This window comes from Lolium perenne, chromosome 7 (genome assembly GCF_019359855.2).
Source record: "Lolium perenne isolate Kyuss_39 chromosome 7, Kyuss_2.0, whole genome shotgun sequence".
NCBI classification, from domain to species: Eukaryota; Viridiplantae; Streptophyta; class Magnoliopsida; order Poales; family Poaceae; genus Lolium; species Lolium perenne.
This window is the reverse complement of record NC_067250.2, coordinates 301,803,311-301,812,773: the sequence shown is the minus strand read 5'-3', so window position 1 is coordinate 301,812,773 and position 9,463 is coordinate 301,803,311.

Below are 9,463 nucleotides of genomic sequence, written 5' to 3'. Positions count from 1 at the left end.
GACAAGACCTTGCTGGATACTTCTTGTTCTGGATCATTCACACGCAACAAAGAAGAGTTTAAAAGGGACCTTCTTAATCGGATCCAGGAGAATACTGAAGGATGGGAGAACGACAAAGATAGAGAATCAGGTATAAATTATGATTATAAATGCATTGAAGCTTTTATGGATACTGATAAATTTCGTAATATGAGTGCTACTTATGGTCTTGATTCTCAAGTTGCTACAAATCTTTTAAAGCTTTTGCCTCTCATTATGAATTTCCTAAGAAGAATTTTGATAAGTATCATGAACCGTATAAAGATAAAATTGATTCATCTATAAATAAATGTGTTGTAGTTGAAACTGTTGATCATGTTATTCCTGAAGCTTATATTGAAAAAACTCCTTTCCCTGCTAAAATGAAGGAGTACTCTGTTATAAATAGTGCGGTTCATAAAAGTGAAAAGAAACCTATAGAACCTGAAGAACAAATAAAGGTTGAACCATCTGTTGCAATAGTTAAAGATCTTGTGACTGAAAATGTGGAAGATGGTCATATTATTTTCTGTGAAGATGCTTCTAATATTGTTTCACATCCTAATAAGTCTAGGAAAGCTAGTGTTCCTATGCTATCTGTTAGAATTGGAGATCATTGTTATTACGGTTTATGTGATATTGGTGCAAGTATTAGTGCTATTCCTTATGAGCTTTACACGGAGATTATGCACGAAATTGGTTCTTGTGAACTTGAAGATATTGATGTGGTTATTCGGCTGGCTAATAGAGAAACTATCTCTCCAATTGGTATTGTTCGAGATGTGGAAGTTCTATGTGGTAAGATTAAATATCCTGCTGACTTTTTGGTACTTGGTTCTGCTGCTAGTAAGTATTGCCCTATCATTTTTGGTAGATCTTTTCTAAATACTTGTGGAGCTGTTATAGATTGCAAGAAAGAGAAAATTTTGACTAAATTTGCTGGTGAATCTTATGAGTTTAATTTCTCTAAATTTTCCAAAACTCCTTATAAAGCTGATTCGCCTAATAATGATTTTAGAGTTGAACGGTGTGCATCTATTGCTCTTGCTCCTAATAATCCTTTGCAGCAACATTTGGAGAATAGTGAGAGTGAAGTTTTTAGGGAAGAAAGAAATGAGCTTGATGAAATTTTACTTCGTCAACCTATTCTTAAGCATGATTTACCGGTAGAAGATCTGGGAACAACACCACCACCAAAGGAAGATCCTGTCTTTGATTTAAAACCATTGCCTGATAATCTTAAATATGCTCATATTGATGATAAGAAAATATATCCTGTTATTATTAGCTCTAAGCTTTCAGAGTTTGAAGAAGAAAGGTTATTGGAAATACTGAAGAAGCACCGAGGAGCTATTGGCTATACTCTTGATGACTTGAAGGGGATTTCTCCCTCTATTTGCCAACATGCCATTAATATGGAAGATGATGCGAAGCCTGTTGTTGAACATCAGCATCGTCTAATTCCTAAGATGAAGGATGTGGTAAGAAATGAGGTATTAAGACTTCTTGAAGCTGGTATTATATATCCTATTGCTGATAGTAGATGGGTTAGTCCTGTGCATTGTGTTCCTAAGAAAGGAGGAATGACTGTTGTGTCTAATGATAATGATGAGCTCATACCTCAAAGAGTAGTTGTAGGGTATACAATGTGCATTGATTATCGAAAAGTTAATAAGGTTACTAAGAAAGATCATTACCCTTTGCCTTTTATTGATCAAATGTTAGAAAGGTTATCCAAAAATACTCATTTTTGCTTTCTTGATGGTTATTCTGGGTTTTCACAAATTGCTGTTAAAACTAAGGATCAAGAGAAAACCACTTTCACTTGTCCCTATGAAACTTATGCTTATAGACGTATGCCTTTTGGTTTATGTAATGCCCCTGCTACTTTTCAAAGATGCATGTATGCTATTTTTCATGGCTTTTGCGAGAGTATTGTAGAAGTATTCATGGACGATTTTTCTGTCTATGGGAATTCTTTTGATAATTGCTTGCGGAATCTTGATAAAGTTTTGCAGAGATGTGAAGAAACTAACCTTGTTCTTAATTGGGAGAAATGCCACTTTATGGTTAATGAAGGAATTGTATTGGGACATAAAATTTCTGAGAGAGGTGTTGAAGTTGATAGAGCTAAAGTTGAAGCAATTGAGAAGATGCCCTATCCTAGGGATGTTAAAGGTATTCGTAGTGTTCTTGGTCATGCTGGGTTTTATAGGAGGTTTATTGAAGACTTCTCCAAGATTTCAAAGCCTCTTACTAATCTTCTTCAAAAAGATGTACCTTTTGTTTTTGATGATGATTGTAAGGAAGCTTTTGAAACTCTAAAGAAAGCCTTAACAACTGCTCCTATAGTTGAACCTCCTGATTGGAACTTACCATTTGAAATTATGTGTGATGCTAGTGATTTTGCTGTAGGCGCTGTTCTTGGACAGCGAGTAAATAAAAAATTGAATGTTATTCATTATGCTAGTAAAACTCTTGATGCTGCTCAAAGAAATTATGCTACAACTGAAAAGGAATTGTTGGCTGTAGTCTTTGCTTGTGATAAGTTTAGATCCTATATTGTTGATTCAAAAGTTACAATTCATACTGATCATGCTGCAATTAGATACCTTATGCAAAAGAAAGATGCTAAACCAAGGCTTATTAGATGGGTACTTCTGTTGCAAGAATTTGATTTACATATTGTAGATAGGAAAGGTGTTGATAATCCTGTTGCTGATAATTTGTCTAGATTGGAAAATATTGCTTATGATCCTGTTCCTGTTAATGATAGTTTTCCAAATGAACAATTGGTTGTAATAAAGGTGAGCTCGCGAGACAGTCCTTGGTATGCTGATTATGCTAACTTTATTGTTTCCAAGTACTTGCCTCCAACCTTTTCAGCTCAGCAAAGGAGGAAATTCTTTTATGACTTGAGGCATTATTTCTGGGATGACCCACACTTATATAAAGAAGGAGTGGATGGTATTCTGCGAAGATGTGTTCCCGAATATGAACAACAAGAGATATTGAGTAAATGTCATGGTAGTGCTTATGGAGGACATCATGCCGGAGATAGAACCGCGCAAAAGGTTCTACAATCAGGTTTTTATTGGCCAACTCTCTTCAAGGATGCAAGGAAGTTTATTTTATCTTGTGATGAATGTCAAAGGGTTGGTAATATCTCCAGACGCAATGAAATGCCTATGAATTATACTCTTGTTATTGAACCATTTGATTGTTGGGGATTTGACTTCATGGGACCTTTTCCCTCTTCAGAAGGTAACACTCATATACTTGTTGCTGTTGATTATGTTACTAAATGGGTGGAAGCCATACCCACAAAAAGTGCTGATGGTGAGACTTCTTTAAGAATGCTTTTAGATATTATTTTTCCTCGATTTGGAGTTCCTAGATATATTATGACTGATGGGGGTTCTCATTTTATTCATGGTGGTTTTAGAAAAACTCTTGCTAAATATGGTATTAATCATAGAATTGCTTCCGCTTATCATCCTCAAACCAGTGGGCAGGTAGAACTATCAAATAGAGAGATTAAATCTATCTTGGAAAAGACTGTTAATAAAACTAGAAAGAATTGGGCTAGTAAATTGAAGGAAGCACTATGGGCTTATAGAACTGCTTATAAAAATCCCATGGGTATGTCACTGATGACCCACAAGTATAGGGGGTGTATCGTAGTATCTTCGATAAGTAAGAATGTCGATCCCAACGAGGAGCAGAAGGTGTTGACAAGCAGTTTCGATGAAGGATTCACTGTAAATGCTCACAGACAAGTATTCAGGGGGTTTTGATGTAACAGTTGAATAAAGTACGAGTATGTAAAGTACGAGAGTAAAAATTGCAGCGAGTGGCCCAATCCTTTTTAGCACAAAGGACAAGCCGGTTTGTTTACTTATAATGACCAAATGTTCTCGAGGACACACGGGATTTTAGTCTAGTGCTTTCGCTGCATACGGCTAAATAATCTTCATTGTTGTGATAAGTGTTGTGTGGGTGAACCTATGCTAACGTACCGCCCTTCCTAGGACTAATACATACTTGTGATTATACCCCTTGCAAGCATCCGCAACTACAAGAAAGTAATTAAGAATTAAATCTAACCACAGCCTTAAACTCTGAGATCCTGCGATCCCTCCTGCATCGATATACCAACGGGGGTTTAGGTTTCTGTCACTCCGGCAACCCCGCAATTAGCAAACGAATACAAGATGCATTCCCCTAGGCCCATAAATGGTGAAGTGTCATGTAGTCGACGTTCACATGACACCACTAGAAGAATAACACCACAACTTAAATATCACACCATTGAATATTACTCAACCATAGTTCACTACTAACATTTAGACTTCACCCATGTCCTCAAGAACTAAACGAACTACTCATGAGACATCATATGGAACATGATCAGAGGTGATATGATGATGAATAACAATCTGAACATAAACTTGGTTCAATGGTTTCACTCAATAGCATCAACAACAAGTAGAGATCGATACCGGGAGAGTTTCCCCTATCAAACAATCAAGATCAAACCCAAATTGCTACGGCGGTGACGGTGTCCAGCGGTGATGACGGCGGTGATGATGGTGGAGATGATGATGATGGTGATGGCGATGATGTCCAGCTCGATGACGGTGACGATGGCGTCGATTTCCCCCTCCCGGAGGGAATTTCCCCGGCGGATTCCTGCCCGCCGGAGAGCTCTTTTCTCTCTGGTGTTCTCCGCCCCGCAGAGGCGGCTGTGACTCTTCGCGAGGTACCCTCTGTGGCCTAGGTCTTCGGGACGAAGGGTTTGGCGAAGAAAAGGAGGCGAAAGGGGCCGTGGGCCCTCCACACCACATGGCGGCGCGGCCAGGGCCTGGGCCGCGCCGCCCTAGGGTGTGGGCCCACCCCGGCTCCTCCCCGGCTCCTCCTTCGGCTTCCTTCGTCATCTTGAAAAATAGGATTTTTGGTATAATTTCCTCCCACAGTTGATCTTCCGAAATATTGCGTTCTGACGGTGCTTTTTCCAGCAGAATCCTGGCTCCGGTGCTTGATCTCCCAATAATGATGAAACATGCAAAATAAATGAAATAACATAAGTATTGTGTCCCAATATGAAATATATCAATGAATAACAGCAAATTATGATATAAAATAGTGATGCAAATTGGACGTATCAACTCCCCCCAAGCTTAGACTTCGCTTGTCCCCAAGCGAAACTGAACTCGATAGACATGACCACATGTTTATGGAGTGAAGAGTCGATAAATAAAATACGGACAAGAAGCATCATATTCATTCACACAGGACATTATAGTAAACAACCTCTTATAACTCATATTGAAACAAGTATAAGGTAATCACAAGTAAAGGTGCATGAGAAATCATAATTGGTGATGGCAAACTTCGTTCTTGGTCAGAGAACATTTAACAGATTATATTTATCTCATTGAGCAGCGCTCTCATGTTAAAGTTTATAAGGTACAACTTGCATACTCAATCATAATGGTCTTCTCATGATCATTGATAACTCGCAAAGCTATATTCATTCAGATAAAACTTGTACTAAACAAGGAAGAATAAAAGACATGATGTAGCAAATCACAATATAATGGTTTGATCACAACTACTCAAATGCTTGCTTGAGATGGAGAGAAATAGGTTTACTGACTCAACATAAAGTAAAAGACAGGCCCTTCGCAGAGGGAAGCAGGGATTAAATCATGTGCTAGAGCTTTTTCAGTTTCGCAATCATATAAAGAGAATAAAAGTAACATTTTGAGAGGTGTTTGTTGTTGTCAACGACTGGTAGCGGGTACTCTAACCCCCTTGCCAGACATCCTCCTAAGAGCGGCTCCCATATTATTTTCATTTTGTGTGGCACTCCTTCCAACCTTTCTTTCACAAACCATGGCTAACCGAATCCTCGGGTGCCTGCCAACAATCTCATACCATGAAGGAGTGCCTTTTTATTTTAGCTTTATTATGATGATGACACTCCCCCCAACCTTTGCTTACACAAGCCATGGCTAACCGAATCTTCGGGTGCCGTCCATCAATCACATACCATGGAGGAGTGTCTATTTAGTTTAATTAATTTGGGACTGGGAATCCCATTGCCAGCTCTCTTGCAAAATTATTGGATAAGCGGATGAAGCCACTAGTCCATTGGTGGAAGTTGCCCAACAAGATTGAAAGATAAAACACCACATACTTCCTCATGAGCTATGAAACATTGACACAAATAAGAGATACTAAGTTTTGAATTGTTTAAAGGTAGCACATGAAGTATTTACTTGGAATGGCAGAAAATACCATGTAGTGGGTAGGTATGGTGGACACAAATGACATAGGTTTGGGTTAAGGTTTGGATGCACGAGAAGTATTCCCTCTCAAGATGTGGTCTTTGGCTAGCAAGGTTAATTAGCAAGCATAAGAGTCGAGGGAAACAAACAAATATACATATGATAGAAACAATCATGCATCTTCCTTGTAAGCACAAACAATCTTAACTTCAGAATAATAAGCTATGAGCTAACAAGAAAGACAATGAAACATCTACATGTATTTCTCTTTTCTAACTAAACCTCAAAGTGTTGTTGCTATTGACCAATGCTAAGTTTGCCAAAACCAAATAGATTTATTCAATGCTCCCAAAGTGATACCAATACTAACAACAAGGTAAATCATATAGTAGAGATTGCAAACTAAAATAAGATGTGCAATATGTAAATGATAAGACTTCTCATTAATATTCCATAACGATAACTCACACCAAGGGATACATAGACAACCAACTAAAGAGGGATACTTCCAACTGCAACCCATCTTATATGATAACTTCCCTACTCATGATATGACACTACTTGACAATAAAAGTAAAAGGTAGTGATAATGTGATACCGCGGCACTCCCCCAAGCTTGGAACAAACCAAGGGGATGCCAATACCAATGATGAATTACTCCTTTGGCGATGGTGGTGATGAATTCCTGACAAGCTTCTCAATAAGCTCCTGAAGCTCGTCAATCCTATATATGAGGTTGCGAATCATCTCTGAATTGTGCTCGACGCGGTTAAAGAGTCTGTCTGACGGCGAGTCCCAGCTCTTGGAGTTATTTCCCCACTCTTCAGCCTCAGGCTCCTTCTCTCCTGCAGTGTTAGAGCGATCTATATCCCACTGGCTAGGCAATACTGCCTTGGGAGTCCCTTCAATTTGATTATTGAAAATTAGATTGTGGAAGGGGTGATGAGTGCCTGATGGAGATGTTCTCGGAGCTAGGTAATGACGTGGAACCGCTCCTCCAGTGCGAATTCTTGCGCTCTTGTTTGCACTAAAAGGGTTGTCCATCACCTTGATGCTTGCGATGGTAGCACGCGGATGTGCGCGCGAGTCTTCCTCCACCTCTTCTTCATCTTCTTTCTTGACATCCTTGTCTTCCTCTTTCCACCCAAGATCTCGATCATCTTCATCCGGAAACTCCTTGCCCTTGTTCTTGGAGACCATGGTGCTTCTAAACCGAAAACAGATCTTGGCAGAAACAGCTCGAAACAAAACACGTCGAGAACACGATATACGGACCTCCAGGAGTCCGGGGGATTATATAGCAAAATTTTTCACGACAAACGGAAAGTACCAGATCGAACTAGAGTCGGAAAGGGGCGATGGGGCGGCCAAACCATAGGTCGGCGCGGGCCCTGGTCAGGCCGCGCCGGCCTATGGTGCCACGCCCTCGTGCGTCCTTTCCACTCCGTTTCGAACTCGTAATTTCTCATATTTTCCAAAAACAGCAAAAATATTGTTCGGAAAGTAAATTGCGTACTTTTCATTACCGATCTTTATTACCTATTCAAAGTCGAGTTCTGGCGGACTGTCAATTTGCCCTTTGATGAAAGCTTCCGGTGTTTCCACTTGAATAATATCAACATCAACATTATAGGAATCACCTGAGATATAATGCTTGAGTCTTTGTCCATTCACCACTTGCGTAGCATTGCCTTGGAGAGAGCTAATTTTGATTGCTCCTGAACGATACACCTCCTCGACAACATATGGTCCTTCCCATTTCGAGAGTAATTTCCCTGCAAAGAATCTGAGACGAGACTGATACAATAGGACTTTATCCCCAATATTAAATTCTCTTTTGATAATCCTTCTATCATGCCATTTTTTAACTTTCTCTTTAAAGAGTTTAGCATTTTCATAAGCTTCACTTCTCCATTCATCTAGAGAACTTAATTGCAACAACCTCTTATCACCGGCAAGTTTAGGATCTTTATTTAATTCTCTAACAGCCCAATAAGCTTTGTGCTCTAGTTCTAAAGGTAAATGACAAGCTTTCCCATAAACCATTTTATAAGGTGACATTCCCATGGGATTTTTATAAGCAGTTCTATAAGCCCAAAGTGCATCCTTCAATTTACTAGCCCAATTCTTTCTAGTTTTATTAACGGTCTTTCCCAAAATAGATTTAATCTCTCTATTTGATAATTCTACTTGACCACTAGTTTGAGGATGATAAGCGGAAGCAATTCTATGATTAATACCATACTTAGCAAGAGTCTTTCTAAAACCTCCATGAATAAAATGAGAACCTCCATCAGTCATAATATATCTAGGTACTCCAAATCTAGGAAAAATAATATCTAAAAGCATTCTTAAAGAGGTCTCACCATCAGCACTTTTTGTAGGTATGGCTTCCACCCATTTAGTAACATAATCAACAGCAACAAGTATATGAGTGTTACCTTCTGAAGAGGGAAAAGGTCCCATGAAGTCAAATCCCCAACAATCAAACGGTTCAATAACAAGAGTATAATTCATAGGCATTTCATTGCGTCTGGAGATATTACCAACCCTTTGGCATTCATCACAAGATAGAATAAACTTTCTCGCATCCTTGAAGAGAGTTGGCCAATAAAAACCTGATTGTAGAACCTTTTGCGCGGTTCTTTCTCCAGCGTGATGTCCTCCATAAGCACTACCATGACATTTACTCAATATCTCCTGTTGTTCATATTCGGGGACACATCTTCGCATAATACCATCCACTCCTTCTTTATATAAGTGTGGGTCATCCCAGAAATAATGCCTCAAGTCATAAAAGAATTTCCTCCTTTGCTGAGCTGAAAAGGTTGGAGGCAAGTACTTGGAAACAATAAAGTTAGCATAATCAGCATACCAAGGACTGTCTCGCGAGCTCACCTTTATTACAGCCAATTGTTCATTTGGAAAACTATCATTAACAGGAACAGGATCATAAGCAATATTTTCCAATCTAGACAAATTATCAGCAACAGGATTATCAGCACCTTTCCTATCTACAATATGTAAATCAAATTCTTGCAAAAGAAGTACCCATCTAATAAGCCTAGGCTTAGCATCTTTCTTTGTCATTAGGTATCTAATTGCAGCATGATCAATATGAATAGTAACTTTTGAATCAACAATATAAGATC